The 16557-nt window shown below is 44.1% G+C and overlaps 1 pseudogene; it reads right to left on the bottom strand.

The window, feature by feature from the left end:
• Positions 1-15049: 15049 nt before the first annotated feature.
• Positions 15050-15930, bottom strand: LOC109561297 (ferritin light chain pseudogene; annotated as a pseudogene).
• Positions 15931-16557: the final 627 nt, after the last annotated feature.

The following is a 16557-nucleotide window of genomic DNA, read 5'->3' as shown; positions in this document are numbered from 1 at the left end:
ATCTGAGCCACCTGGGAACCAGTATCTTAAAGCACTGTCCTTGATTAATCAACAGTCTTCTGTCCCACAATAATCCCCTAGGATGGAGGTCAGAGTTAGGAAAGAGTAAGGATACTCTTCCTGATTATGAAAACCTATACTAATTTTGTGTATCCATGTAAAACTTTAGTCTCATAAATTGATCTGTTAATTTTCACACTGTATTTTTGTAGAAAGTAATTTTCCAGGAGGTATATAACATGTTTTCAAAGAGCTATCTAATCCGCATACATAAAATATGTCATATGTGCATTTATAAGTATACATATTAATATAATGCTTAAAAATAAATCATTCTGAATTTTTGAATAAAAAAAGAACTATTATCCAAAATGTACAAAGAACATTTGAAACTCAACAATGAGAAAATGAATAACATGATTTTTAAAAAATGAGCCAAAGACCTGAAAATATACTTCACCAAAAAAGATATACAGATAAGCATATGAAAAAATGCTCACCATCATATGTCAGTAGGGGATTGGAAACTAAAGCAATAATGAGATACCAACACATCTATTTGAGTGGTCAAAATCCAAAACACTAACACCACCAAATGCCAGCAAGGATTCACTGTTGGTGGGAAAGCAAAATGCTACAACCACTTTGGCTTTTTCCTATAAAACTAAACAGGCTCTTACCATGTGTGTATGTTAGTCGCTCATCATGCCTGACTCTTTGCATTCCCAGGGATCGTAGCTTCTGTCCATGGAATTTTTCAGGAAAGAATACTAGAGTGGGTTGCTATTCCCTTCTCCAGGGGATCTTCCTAACCCAGGGATCGAACCTGGGTCTCCCACATTGCAGGCAGATTCTTTACCATCTGAGCCATGATCCAATAATTGTGCTCACAGGTATTTACTCAAATGAATTAAAAAGCTATGTCGTCACAAAAAACATGCACACAGATGTTTATAGCAGCTTCATCCATAATTGTCAAAACTTGGGATCAACTAAGATGTCCTTCAGTAGATAATGGATAAACAAACTGTGGTACATCCAGACAATGCAATTAGCACTGAAAAGGATATGAGCTATCAAGCCATAAAAAGACATGGAACAAACACAAATACATATTACTAAGTGAAAGAAGCAAATCTGAAAAGGCTACATACCACATGATTCCAACTACATGACATTGTGGAAAGCACAAAACTATGGAAATAGTAAAATTACAGATCAGTGGTTGTCAGGACTTGAGGGAAGGACGGATGAATAGACACAGCACAGAAGATTTTTTAGGGCCATGAAACTATTCTGAGAAACCATTATATGTCATTATACATTTGTCTAAATCAACAGAATGTACAATATTCAGAGTAAACCCTAATGTAAACTATCAGGTGATAATCATTAATACATAAATTGTAACAAATGCACCATTCTGGTAGGAGATGTTCATGGTAGAAGACAATGCCTGGGTGGGGCAGTACTGTCTGTACTTTCCACTCATACTTTCAGCTCAGCTTTGCTGTGAGCCTAAAATGGCTCTTAAAAAATTGTCTATTAAAAACTGATAAATTAGACTTCATCAAAAATGTAAACTTTTGTTCATCAAAAGATATCATTAGTAAATGAAGAGATTAGCCACAGGTGGGAAAAAATATTTTCAATATGTATACATCTGACAAAAGACTTGCACCCAAAGTATATAAAGAACTCTTGTAACTCAACAATGAAAAGATAATCAATCTAATTTAAAACCAAAAGGACAAAAGACTTGAGTAGACACTACAAAGTGTCATGTTCTCATGTTCATTATAACTTCTCGTATTACAGAACTTCATACAGATGGAATCACACATTTTATGGCTGGCCTCTTTCACTTAATGTGTTTTTCAGATTTATTTATGTCATTGCATGTTAATTGCAATGACATTGCGAAACAAATTGCATCAGTAATTTATTCTTTTTTATGAACAAAGAGATATAGAAATGGCCAAGAAGCACATGAAAAGGCATTCAAAATTATTAGACACAACGGAAAAGCAGACTAAAGCCAACATGAGATACTATATACCAGAATGGTTAAAATTAAAAACACGGACAATATTAAGTATTGATGAAGACATAGAACAACTGGAACTCTCTTACATTTCTGGCTGGAGTGTAAAATGGTAAAACCACTTTAGGAAACCCTTTTGCAGTTTCTTTTGAAGGTAAAATACACCTACCCTTTGAGCCAGCAATATAATTTCTAAGAATGAAATGAATATATATGTTAGAATATTGTATTTTATATAACAAAGATTTTATATTTATATAAAGATAAACATACACACACACATACAAAAGGCTTGAATGCAAATGCTAATAGTGGCTTTATACATAAGAGCCAAAAGCTAGAAACAGTTCTGACATCTGTAATTTGGTGGACAAACAATTTCTTATAATGTTGTATGATTCAGTAATAAAAAAGCACACATTACTGGTACATGCAATGACATAAATAAATCTGAAAAACACACTGAGTGAAAGCAGCCAGCCATGAAATGTGTGATTCCATTTATATGAAGTTCTGAAATGGAAGAAGCTAAGCTACAGTGATGAACATGAGAATGGTATTTGCCTTTGTGGGGGTTGAGTGGCCAGAAGGAACTTCCTGGGGTGATGGAAATGTTTTATATCTTTAATGCGGTAGTCTTACATGTGTGTACACACTTGTCCAAACTCACCCAACTATACATTTAAAGTCTGCACATTTTTTGTGTATATAACTCAGTAAAAGTCATATAAAGCTAAAAAGTACGCAACATATGGAAAAAGAATATAAATATATAAAAATAAAGAATTTTAAAATGGAGAACAATATAGATGTAAAGAGATTGTAAAGAGAGCTTTACATCTCATGTAAAGAGATGACAGAATGAAGGAAGATAAATCGCATGGTCAAAATCTAGCAAGAATAAAAGGAGTTCTTGATAATTGACAAGAAAAACAACCCTTAATAGAAAATTGGCCAAAGGTATGAGTTGGCAGTTTATGGTTCTTAGTCAAATCAAGTGCTTAGTCGTGTCCAATTCTTTGTGACCACATGGACTGTAGCCTGCCAGGCTCCTCTGTCCATGGAATTCTCCAGGCAAGAATTCTGGAGTGGGTAGCCATTCCCTTCTCCAGGGCATCTTTTCAGCCCAGGGATCAAACTTGGGTCTCCTGTATTATAGGCAGGTTTTTTACCGTCTGAGTCAACAGGGAAGCCCATCAAATCAGGAATGCATTCATATTATCTGATCATTTCATTCCTAGCTGTAGAGTCTAGTGAAATTTTCACACAGGTCCATAAAGGACATGTTCTACTATGTTGGGGTGGTATTTTTTGTGGGGCAAAGGCAATCTGGAGTCCAATTCGATGGTGAGGAATTATATTAACTCTATCCTCTGTACCTAAAGTATCACACATAAGCACACACGCATACATTTATTCAGGACATACTATATTCCAGATATTGTGCGCATTACAGAAACTAACTCACTTAGAGTTTGTATTAAGGAAGTCAGGCTTCTCTGGTGGCTCAGACAGTAAAGCATCTGTCTGCAATGCAAGAGACCCAGGTTCGATCCCTGGGTTGGGAAGATCCCCTGGAGAAGGAAATGACAACCCACTCCAGTATTCTTGCCTGGAAAATCCCATGGACGGAGGAGCCTGGTAGGCTACAGTCTATGGGGTCGCAAAGAATCAGAATCAGACACGACTGAGCAACTTCACTTTCACTTTCATTGTCACCACTTCCCATCTGACAGATAGAGAAACCAAGGCACAGAGAGGTTAGGTAAGGTTCTGAAGGTCACACAGCTTGTTACTCATAGAACCAAGATTCCAACCAACGAAGCTGAAGCCCACATTGCCAAGTGCTCACTCCGCCTCTTCGTGTTTCCTTTGTGTGAATGCAGACAATGACACTCAGAACTTCAGACCAAAGGCCCAGGGCTGTCCACCAAGTAACGTGAAAGTCCCTGGAAAAAAGGTTAACCCAGAGCCAGCAGGATCTGTGCCTTCAGCCCAAATAAACATCCCACCAGCATTTCCTCGGATTTGGTTGTTGTTGCAGGGAGAGAGCCAGGTGGGAGCCCATGTGGTTTTGATAGAACACCCATTCAAGCGGAGCTTTAAATATGAGAGTGGCACTGTTGGTGCAGTTAAATTTAAGGATCTGTCAGTTTATGATGAATTTTTATTTTTAAGGGTTTCAAGTAAGCTGTAAACATTCACTCCAGACTGAAATTTCCCCCATTTGACACCTGGAAGGGGCAGAGCGGAGGAGCAGTGGGTTGGGTGGCTGGGAGGTAAGGCGGGAAGGGGTGAGAAGAGACTGGGCACTGGAGTGGGGGTGACTCTTCGCACCGGAGTGGGGTGACCAATATCTCCAAGAAGGGCTTGGGAGGGGCTGCGTGCCCTGTAATGAGGGAGGCCGACAACTACCCCAAAGGGCACCACAGGGGCCGCTGTTTTTGCAATGCAGTTCAGTTTTCCTTTCCCCCTTTCCAGCAAAGCAGGACTGTAATGGGCATTTAAGAAACAATCCTTTGGGAACTCTGTGCGATCCACTACTGGAGAAAGGAAGGAAGTCGGCATGGTATGCATGGTATGGACATAATTTTTTTTAATACATCTGTATATATATGTAGAAAGAAGGCCAACATATTATAGGAATTTTTTTTTTTTTTTTTGCATTTTGGGTTTTGTAAAAAAGATTTGTTGAATAGTAAACACATTTTTTGTGATCACCAAAAATTTGTTGCTAAACAAAAAACAAGCTACAGTGAAAAACGTGCTACCAGCCATGGCTGACCTTTTCTGTGGTTTCACTCTGTGCCAGGTCCCAGGTACCCCCTCTTCACCTGCTCTCCCATTTAATCTTCATCCTACTCTCAGAGGTGATTATTATTTTTCATCCCCATTTTGTAAACAAGGAAACTGAAGTTTAGGGAAGCAAAGTATTTTGCTCAGGCATATACAGGTAGGAAGTGGAGTTGCTGAATCATAGGTATAGTTGACTGAAGTATAATTGATTTACAATATCATGTAAATAGAGAAGTCTTGTTAAGACTCCCCCAGATTCCCCATGTCCCTGACCACACCGCATGGTTTGCAGGATCTTAGTTACTGACCAGGGGTTGAACCTGGGCCCTTGGCACGCAGAGCATGGAGTCTTAACCACTGGACTACCAGGGAAATCCCTACTGAAGACTTTTAAACAGCCATTCAGCTCGACTGTGAGGCAGCATGTCATTTGCATCTTCAGAGGCATGTAGGGGATCACCTCCAAGAGACAGGGAGACAAAGCTGGGTCCCTTGGTCTCCTCCTGAGGCTACCTGCCGGGGAGAAACCTTCTCTACCACTTGCATGTGCCCTGCTCGCCTCTCCCACAGCTCCATTTGCCCGGCAAGGATTTGGCCTCTTCATCCTCTCGGAGACAGAAGGGTGTAGAATAAGTGACACAGGAAAGAGTCCCTTAGTGAATCTTCTGAATATGGGGGCCAAAATTTCACACCAAAGTGTGTATGTCTGTGGGGGAGAGACTGGGACTGGGACTTTACCTTGGAAAATGAAAGAAAACATTGCATAAATATGTTTGATTGATATTTTGAAATGTTTTGGTATTTTGGCCACAAGGCATGTGCGATTTTAGTTCCTGAACCATGGATCGAACCCTCAGTCCCTGCATTTGAAGGCAAAATCTTAGCTACTGGATCACCAGGGAAGTCCCTAATTGAACTTTTATTAATTATGACTATGTGCTAATTCTTAGCATGAACAAAGAAATCATGTGCTGCTTGTTTTAGCTCTGGTGGCACAGTTTTTTCCTAATCAAGTCTTATGACAATGTCTTTCACTTTACTTTAGTCTCAGCATGATTTTTGAAGAAAATAATTATTGCAAAGATATTCAAGGGTTTATCAATCTCCCAAAGGGTTTCCAGTAATCCTCTAGCAGTCAGCCTGTTCTCTTATGAAACCCCAATGTCATTTCCTCTTTTACAGTGTTAACTGACCTAACTCTGATGTGTCCCACATTGTCCACAGCACTGCAAGGGTTTGGGTAGTTCAACACCATCATTTTCACAGATTTTGTAAAATCTATATATATATTTTTTACAATATTTACAATTTCACTCAATGACCAAATTGTACTATTATTTTGTGTCTTTGTAAAGACCAGGGAGAAAGAGTTGATGTAATGGGTGGAGATAGAAATCTGTATTAAAGAGGCATATGGGGAAAGGTGCCTAATTTTTTAAAGTATCAGCTCCATTAGTGAATTGTTTCATGTTTCAAAGCACTGTTGGTTCCTTCTGCAAACTTGTAATTCTAGGGATCCTGGATAATGAATATTCAGATAACAGGGGACTCCCTAAATACTTATTAAATATATAGTATACTTTTAAGTATTAAGCATGTACTTATTAAGTATATACAGAAGAAACAGAACACCCACGTATCTCAAAGATGCACCCACAATGGCAGGCATGGTGGGTAATGGTTTCTCTTTGTAGGCAACAGCACTAGTTCTGAGGGCTGAGTTCCGTGCTTGCTGCCAGTGAGATGAATCACTTTGACAAGTGCCAGGAGATAGAGCCCGAACTCATACTCTGCCAATATCATTTCTAATCTTCGCAGCAGTGCTGTGAGATAGGTATTATAGTTGTATCATTTGGAATTCTCTGATTAAAAATGACAGAAAAACCAACTGGGATTAATTTAAGCAAATAAAATAAACCTATTTAGCTATTGCTCCATAATAAAATGCCTCCAAATGCAATGCTTAAAATAATTACTAACTACTCATAAGTTATTGGAGAAGGAAATGGCAACCCACTCCAGTATTCTTGCCTGGAGAATCCCAGGGACAGGGGAGCCTGTTGGGCTGCCATCTATGGGGTTGCACAGAGTCGGACACGACTGACACGACTTAGCCCCAGCAGCAGCAGCTCATAAGTTAACTGGGCGGGTCTTCTGGTCCCTCCAGGCTCAACTTTGGTGGTCAGCTCTGCTGATCTTGGCTGGACTTTCTCATGCATTTCCAGCCAGCAGGACGTAGGCTGGTCCAGGATGCTCTTGGCTGGGACAGTGGGCTGTTCTCCACTTGTTTCTTTTCCTTCTGCAGGCTAGCCCAAGGGGATTTATAGATCCAAGACAGTGAGTATAAACGCGTAAGACCCCTTAGGCTTGGGCTTGGAACTGACCCACTGTCACTTCTGCCGTGTTCTGTTGGCCAACACAAATCACCAGACTAACCTAGATCCAAGGAATGGGGAGAAAGATTCTACCTCTTGAAGGGAATTGTCGCAAAGCCATGTTACAAGAACATGGATAAGAGAGGGGTTAGGATACGTGGCCATTTTTGTAAATAATCTACAAAGTATGTATTGACTTGTGTATCTGAAAAGTCAAAAGAGGTTGGCTTCAGGCGCAGCTTAATGTAGGCACTCAATATCTCCATTTCCTGGCTTGGCTCTGCTCTGGGTTTGCTCTACTTTTAGATAAGCTTTTCCTTCATGATAGTGTAACAACAAAAGTGATTTGGTAGCCCACATTCTCACAGCTTTACACCTACCAAAAAGAGACAGTAGCTGTCCCTCAAAGCTGACTCTCACTGGCTGGAACTGGGTCACGTGCACACCCCTGAACCAATCACTAAGGAGAAGAGTGAGGGGAAGTGTGGGTAGCTGAGTCCCTGAGCAGAGGGTGCAGTTGCTTCTAAACCATATGGGCTGAGGGTGGAAGAGAAATGGTGCCCTATAGGAAACTGAGGCACCAGGTGGAAGGCTGCTGGACAGCAGAAAGCCCCGCTGTGCATTGTCTTCACTACTTCTGCTTTACAGAGGAGAACAGGGAGGCTCCGGAGGTTAAGTGCCTTGAAGCAGATGACCCAATGTCAGAACAGGGCTGTAATCCATGTACCCCAGAGCCTGTATGCTTTCCCCAAGACCCAGATGCCTTTCAGTCTAGAGGGAGAAGATTCCTTAACCTGGCTGCTGCTAGGTCCACTCTCCAACTTTGGGTCATCTCTCTGCCCTGACCTCAGAAAGCAGCAGTCAGGTTGAGGAGGGAGCTACAGCCCATGTGGGTTGGAGAATTGCTGAAGGCGTTGATTGGCTTGGAGAAGATGTGACTGAGGACCATCCCCAACATCACAGCACCATCCTAGGAGAAGCCCAGGCAGCCACAAAGGGCAGAGCTGGGACCAAGGGATGCAAACCACAAGGAGAGAGATACAAGAAGAACCAAGGCATAGGGAGGATCCTCTTAGAGTGAGGGGATAGAAGGGAAAGGGGGCCAGGATGAGGAAGAGAAAGCAGGGAATGAGGACAGGGAAGGGAGGGATGGGGATAAAAGGAGCAAACAAGGGTCCATTGGGTACCCTGAGCTTCACCACTTCATTCCGGGCATCTTGTGCACTGGATCCTTATAGTCAACGCTGTGACGTGGGATTCTCAGACCATGACTGAGCTAAGTCAGGGGCAAAACCCAGACAGAAAGAGTCATCACCTAATCCTCCGCTTCCAAGCCACTGCCTAAATTCCAGCCCAAGTGACTTCTAGGGAGCCCCAGTGACAAGAAGGAGTAGTGGTGAGACATCAGCCTTTGCCTCTGTCAAAGTGGATTGCATCCCTCCAGGATACTTGCCAGCCATGTGAGAGGGAACAAGCTGCTTCAGTTCTCTGAGCCTCTGGTTCCTTATCTGGAAATAAGAGTAATTCCAACCTCCCGGGGCTGCTGCGGGAGCCCCATGAACTAATGTGTGCCCACGTAGAGTGGAGCCTGATGAACCTGGAGCCACGGTGCGCCTGCAACCCTCAGGATCCTCCCCATGTCAGGCCCTGCACAGTGCCCTCCACTGATCCAGAAATGGGATCCAGGTGCCACTGGCAGGAAACCCAGGGGCCTCAAGGGGTGCCCCTCCTCTAGCCCGCCTTTGTCTTCCCCTTTGCCTCCTGGTGCCCACTGACACACAGATCTCTCTCACCTCCAACTGCAAGAACCCGGCAGCTGATTTAGGAGTGTGCTTGGGGCCCAGAATGTAAACCGTTTCTCACCAGGAATGTGTAAACAACCCATAAAGCAAAGGATTTGGGGCCTGGTCACGTGGCCCAGCTGCTCATAAAATCAAAGCATTGATCTCCACTCTCCAGCAAGCCTCTAAGCCATGGGGATGATGGAGGGGCTGCATCTTAGGAACCTGTAATCTCCCACCATACATCTGAGGTGGCGTGTTTGAAGTCCCAGGATGAGTTATTTATATCATTTTTGCAATGTGTACTGAAAGGGCATTACCCTAAACTCCTGGCAGTGGGGCTTTACAGGAACCTGGCCGCTTAGAAATATAATGGGGAACAAGGGATCCCTCTGGCAAGTCACTCAACAGCCACCGTTTCTCTGGGCAGCCATGTAATCAGAGCCAGATCATCTGGCCCAATTTCCCCTACGGCCGGCTATTCAAGGACCACCTTCTCAATTTCTGCCACTTCCTAGCACCATTTATTATTTGTTTAATGGCATTTACTTTAAATCATTACCTTTTCACTTAGCTACGTTCCAAACAACATCCATGAAGTCATGTGTCTGGTATCTGAGTTTTATTTTTTCCTCTTATACATTAAAATTTACTCATAACCTAAAATGATGCATGTTCACTTTATACCATGTAAATTGTCCAGCTTACTACCGGTGTACCACAGTTGGGGAAACACTGACCTAGTCAAACATGCTCACTGTACAAACTGGGAAGCTGAGGCCCATAGAAAAGGGTCCCCAATTTTGCAGATGAGGGAGCTGAAGCCCAGAGAGGTTAAATGGCTTGTCCGAGGCCACACAGCTAGTCAGTTGCTCAACCAGCATTTTAAGTTAGGTCTGCCTGACTTCAAAGTCTGGCTCTTAATCATCAAAGGGAAAGAGGGAAAAGAGAGAGAAAAGAGGGAACAGTGTATTTATTAAGTGCTAGCAACCTTTACATCTATTGCTGTGTCCTTCTCTGCTCACCCATTCAAAGTGTCCTTGTCCCATAAAATCATCACCACAGCCTAGAGTTGCCACAAAGAAGAGTGTCTTGCCCCCAAAGCCTTTGGGCAAAGGAACAGATGTTTAAATTCCAAGGCCCCATTGGTGGATGGCCTTCAATTCTCATCCCCTCCATAGCCCCCTGCAGAGCTGTGGCCTTGGGTGCTGTGTGCATGCTTGGAGAAGTTGGGCTTTGGGTCAGGCAGATAATGGCAACCTACTCCAGTACTCTTGCCTGGAAAATCCCATGGATGGAGAAGCCTGGTAGGCTGCAGTCCATGGGGTCGCTAAGAGTCGGACACGACTGAGCGACTTCACTTTCACTTTTCACTTGCATGCATTGGAGAAGGAAATGGTATCCCACTCCAGTGTTCTTGTATGGAGAATCCCAGGGATGGGGGAGACTGGTGGGCTGCCATCTATGGGGTCGCACAGAGTCGGACACGACTGAAGCGACCTAGCAGCAGTAGCAGCAGCAGACCTGAGATCAAATCCTAGCACCTCTGCTCCCTAGTTAAGGAAATCGGGCCTCAATGCCTCATGCATTCAATGAGAATGTTAACACCTACCTCACGGGATTTTACTGAAAGTGAAAGCACTGTTGGGTGTAAACTGCTTAGCGCAGTGTCTGAGTCATGGCGCTTGCTTGCTCAGTCGCTTCAGTTGTGTCTGACTCTTTGTGATCCTATAGACTGTAGCCTTCCAGGCTCTGTCCATGGGATTCTCCAGGCAAGAAAACTGGAGTGGGTTACCATGTCCTCCTCCAAGGGATCATACCCACTCAGGGATTGAACCCCTGTCTCCTGCATTGCAGGCAGATTCTTTACCCACAAAGCCATCTGGGAAGCCTGAGACATGGCACTTAATAGTCTTTAAAAAGAAAAAAGGGATCAAATGGGGGAAACAATGAAGAATGACCTCCATCTCCTCTGGGACCTGAAAGGCGATGTACAGCAGGCCATGAAGCTGTTGCCATCATGTGGACCACAATCAGGGCGCTGGACCAGAAGATGCTGAGGCATGGAGAACAAGAGCACAGACTGGTGAGTAGAGAAGATGGGCCAGGCACCCAGCTCCACCACCAAGGAGCCCCTGTTTTGCACCAGTCACAGATTCTTGCCAAGCCTGTTTTCTCAAGTGCCAGGTGAGCATCATCCGGGTTTCAAGGTTTTTTCTTTTTTTTTTTTTTCCATTTTGAATTAAATTTTTTTTTTGCCCTTAGCATGTGGAATCTTAGTTCCCTGACCAGGGATTGAATTCATGCCCCCTGTACTAGAAACATGGAGTCTTAACCTCTGGAACACCAGGAAACTCCCTGGGTCTCAAGTTTAAATGACCATCTTTATGTTTATGGAATTGATTGAGTCCATGGCTTGTCAGGGCCCAAGGTGCTGTCTAAGGCCATCAGGACCAGGGGCTTCCCTGGTGGCTCAGTGGTAAAGAATCCACCTGCCAATGCAGGAGACATGAGTTGAAACCCTAGGTCATGAAGATCCCCTGGAAAAGGAAATGGCAACCCACTTTGGTATTCTAGCCTGGGAAATCTGATGGACAGAGGAGCTTGGTGGGCTACAGTCCATGGGGTCACAAAAGAGTTGGACACTACTTAGCGACTAAGACCATCAGGACCAAATGCTGATTTTACAAATTTTTTTTTTTTTTTTTTTTTGATTTTACAAATTTGAGAACTCTTCATGTGTGAGCATACATACAGAGTGCCATGTGTATGTGAGGGATGGCACTCGAGGGTTTGGGGTTCTGACCTTTCCTGTTCTGTATTGTAGAAATTGCTGGCCTTGCTAAATCTTGGAGTTTCCCCAGGTATGAAATGGGCACAAATTTAAAAAAAAAAAAAGCCTCTTCTTAAACTGTTTTGATGGTTACGTGGATGAAGATTATGGAGCACTTTGTAAAGTGCCTGACATACGGTAAAGGCTTAATACACAGGCTACTACTGTTTCTTACTTCTGAGAAACACATTTTCATAGCCTGATTTGGGAAATAAAATAACTGGGAAATGTTTGCTGGGTTCTTGAACAGAGGAAAATAAAAACGTGGATTTTACCCGAAACATGATTGGTTACACTTCCTTTCATTCAACACATAGCTTTTTGAATACTAAGTGGAGGTGCAAGCTGCCTGGCACTAGGGTAAGAGCCCTGAAGATGCCACCCTTGTCCCCAAGCTGTTCAACCCTCTCAGCTAGACAGGAAGACATTGGGCACTGTTAATAACCTTCTGTCAATGAGGGTGCTGGGAAAACATGAATAATTCCAGCCAGCAGGATCTAGTAAGCAGGAAGCAGTCTTTGAGTTGATCCTCTAAGAATGGGAAGAATGTCCTTTTTAAAAAAAAAAAAAGAAAGAAAAGTTAAAAAAAAAAAAGAATTTGCCCATGGCTACGTGTCTGAATTCCACTCATCCTTCAAGTCACCTCCTCCCAAAAGCCTTCCAGGAGCACTCTTTAATGGAAATGTCCCCTCCCTCCTCTTTTGAAATTCCATTATCTGCCCAGCTCACTTGGCTCAGGCTCCTCCCAGAGTGATCTGGGCTCTGTAGTAACAAAGAAAAAGTGGGACCCTATCTCCAATCATGCTCTGGGCCTTCTCCAAACCCCTCCTTGCCTCGACGATCAGAGCATCCCAGGCCCTCAGCCTCCCCAGGGTGAACTCCTAGAGCATATGGTCTTCAAGATGACAATGAGACCCTTCCAAACAGGCTCTGGTCTTTAGATGGCTGCTTCCTAGCTGAGTTACTTGGGAATGAAAGAGGGTGATGTGCATTTTATATGGTCTTTCATTTCATCCCCACAGTTCTGTGAAACAGGTGGTATCATCACCTAGTGTCCAGATTGGGGAATGGAGGAATTCAAGATCACCCAGTTAGTAGCAACCTGAGGATCTTCTTCATATATAATTTATTTTTTCTTAATTTATTGGTGGTGGTAGGTCTTGCTGAGCACAGGTTTTCTCCAGTTGGGGTGGCTACTCTTTAGTTATGGTACACAGGCTTTCCACTGTGGTGGCTTCTCTTGCAGTGGAACATAGGCTCTAGGGTGAGCTGTCTCAGTACTTCTGGTTCCCAGGCTCACAGGCTCAATAATTGTGACGCATGGGCTTAGTTGCTCCGTGGCATGTGGGAGTTTCCCAGATCAAGCATCGAACCCGTGTTTCCTGCATTGGCAGGCGGATTCTACACCACTGAGCCACTAGGGAAGCCCAAGATTTTCTTTCTATTGCCAAATCACAAACCAACCCATTCCCTGTCTAGGCCATTTATCTGCTGGGTGTGTTTCAAAGTCCATCCTTTTGTCTCTATGCTTACTGTCAGGTTCTGGTCCAAGCCATCCTCTCCCTTTGCTTATCAAAAAGCACAGCGTCTGGTGGTCCAGTGGTTAACACTCCACACTTCTAATGCAAGGGATGTGGCTTTGGTCCTTGGTCAGGAAACTAAAATCCTACCTGCTGTGCGGTGTGGCCAAGGAAAAAAAAAAAAAAAAAAGGCATAGCCTCCTAACTGGTCACCCTGTCACCAGGCTGTCCCAATTGTATAACCAGTGACTTTTTGCTTTAAAAATCTTTTAAATTTGATTTCGTTTTGCACATGCCCACAATACGTACACACATACATACAAATGTGGTGGTGGTGGTGGTGGTTTAGTCGCTAAGTTGTGTCTGATTCATGCAACACCATGGACTGTAGCCCCTCAGGCTCCTCTGTCCATGGGATTTCCCAGGCAAGAATATTGCAGTGGGTTGCCATTTCCTTCTTTAACATACAAATATACACATGTATAATTTTATGTGAATACCTTAAAATGATCAGAAATACACTTCATTTAGTCAATACAGTTTTCTTTCTTTCCTTTTTCATTTCACTCCTCTTTTTCCGTCTCCTCCCCTCACCATAGCACCCCACACTCCATGCCAACAACCTAGTATGTGTCTTGTGTTTTTGTTCACCCATTCAATCCTAAACAGACTCATTCAATTCTAAGCATGTACCTGTATGCACATTTACATATACAGAGTTTATTTGTCACTGTTTCTTTTTTAAAAAATGGGATCATATTATAGTTTTTTGCTCCTTGCCTTCTTCACCAACATTATTCATAGATATCTTTCCAAGTCAGCTAGTGTAGCCCTAATTCATTCTTTTTAACGGCTGTCTAATATTCTGTTATGTAGATGGATGAGTTTATCTGGTTGTTGCCTTGCTGATGTTCATTTCTCACTTCCAGTTTCTCACCACTGGGAGCAATGTTGCAGAAAATGTTAGGTACTGTTCTAAGATGTGATGGCAGCTCATCTTATTTGGCCTGGAGGCTCAGTTTCTAGGATTGAAGCCCTAAACTATACCACAGAATAGTCTGATGAATTCACCAGCTGTGGTCTCACCAAGCCTTTCCCTCACACCACCCTATGTCAGTCTTCACCTAGAGTTCCACTTTTCAGCCCCTCAGAGACAGCCCCTGGTGCTGTGGCCACCAGAGCTGGGCTCCCTTTTTGCCTCCTGCACTTGCACAGAATAAGACAAATCTCACTAGGAGTATCTGATTGGTGGAGCCTGCTGGGATGGCCACATTCCAGCAGCAACTTTGAGATTCCTAAATTGAGAAGGTGGAGCTCCAACACGGGCATTTCCCCAAACGTCAGAGAAAGGCTGTTCGAAAGATAATGGGGACTTCCCTGGTGGTCCAGTGGTTAGGAATCCACTTTCCAGTGCACGGGATGTGGGTTCGATCCCTGGTTGCATAAGATCCCACATGCCGCAGGGCAACTAAGCTCACTAAGCACAACTCCTGGGCCTGTGCACTCTAGATCTCATGCTCCACAAGAAGAGAACCCCCAAACTTCAACAAGAGAAGCCGTGCACTAAAGAGAAGCCCCTGCACACCACAACTAAGACCCAGCACAGTCAAAAGATAACTTAAAAAAAAGACGCTGAGCAATTGCAAGTATGACAGCATTTATATAACACTCTTTTTTTTTTTTTTATGCTTCAAAAAGCTTTATTGTTTCCATTTGATCCAAGGCTTGAGAGAGGGCTCCAGGGTGTTAAAAAGCTGCCTAGTGGCTGCAGAGAGGGCCTTCAGGCAGCCCTGATGTTAGGTGGGTTCTTCAATGGCCACTGGTCTCCAGAAGCTCCTAGTCATGCTTGAGGGTGAGCCTTTCGAGGAGATACTCGCCCAACCCAGCCTGGGGACCAGCCAGCCTGCGGAGGTTGGTCAGGTGGTCACCCATCTTCTTGATGAGTTTCATTTCCTCATCTAGGAAGTGGTTCTCCAGGAAGTCACAGATGTGGGGGTCTCTGCGGGCAGAAGCCAGGCCATGCAGATCCAACAGGGCTTGATTCAGGTTCTTCTCTACGAGAAGGGCGGCTTCCATAGTGTCCTGGGTTTTACCCTACTCATCTTGAGATGGCTTCTGCACGTCCAGGAAGAGGGCGCAGCCGCCACGCTGGTTTTGCAGTTTCAAGAGACGCCCCGCGCCCTCGCGCTTCTCCTTGGCCAATTTGCGAAAAAACTGACCCACACCCTCCAGGGCCACATCGTCGCGGTCGAAATAGAAGCCTATAGAGAGGTAGGTGTAAGGAGGCCCGCAGTTGCATGTAAACCAGGCGGTTTACGGGGGCTTCCACCTCGGTAGAATAATTCTGACGAATCTGGGAGCTCATGATTGGTTGGTAATAATAAGGAGTTAAAAAATGGTGGCTGGTCCCGGGGATCGCGGACAGCTGAGTAGCTGACTCCGGAGGTTGCGACTGGAAAAAAGGTTGGAGGGTGGTCGGAGGCTGGAGCAAGGGGCGTCCCTGGGTCTGTTGCATCCAAGCACTGTTGAAGCAAGAGACAGATCCGCGGGGCCGCCGAGCGCACTTCTATATAACACTCTTGGCACATAAGTCTTTCCTTATGAAGGTCTGTATTTCTATGGGGTAGAGATTCCCAAGAGTTTAATTGCTGCTTTCCAAACAGCAGTCACGCTTCCTGTTTTTACCAGCACTAGGTGAGTACGACTTTCCCTACTTTCCCATCAGCAGTAGGTATTACAGCTCTGATAGACACAAAAACATCGTATTACTAGATAGACTTTAGGTTTTCCTGACTACTAGCGTCATAATCTTTTTTGGGGGGGTGGGGGGCACCTAATTTGTTCAGTCATTAGCTACCTCATCATCCCCTTTACCCAATTTTCTATTGGGATGTTCTCTCCTTTCAATCTGCATGGTGGCTATCTTCCATCTGCCCCTCCAGATCCATGCTGTCTGCCTTTCTCCATCTGCTCTGTGGCTCTCACACCATAGGGATTCTAAAGAGCTTGCAGTCCTCAGCTTCTGGTTGGGTTTGGCCAAATGGAGGCACAGCTGGAGGTCACTGGGCAGGAGGAAAGAGAGACTGGAGTATTTATTCCCAAGCTTTCCCTACCCCTCCCACTAGGCACAGGTCCTAGGTAGAGATGATTCCTTTCTGATACCAGCTCTCATGCACCTCCCTGGGTATGCTTCCTCAACCCTGCTCAC

Source organism: Bos indicus, chromosome 7, assembly GCF_029378745.1.
Source record: "Bos indicus isolate NIAB-ARS_2022 breed Sahiwal x Tharparkar chromosome 7, NIAB-ARS_B.indTharparkar_mat_pri_1.0, whole genome shotgun sequence".
Classification (NCBI taxonomy): domain Eukaryota; kingdom Metazoa; phylum Chordata; class Mammalia; order Artiodactyla; family Bovidae; genus Bos; species Bos indicus.
Note: the sequence above shows the minus strand (reverse complement) of the source record. Positions and strands in the feature narration are given on the sequence as shown.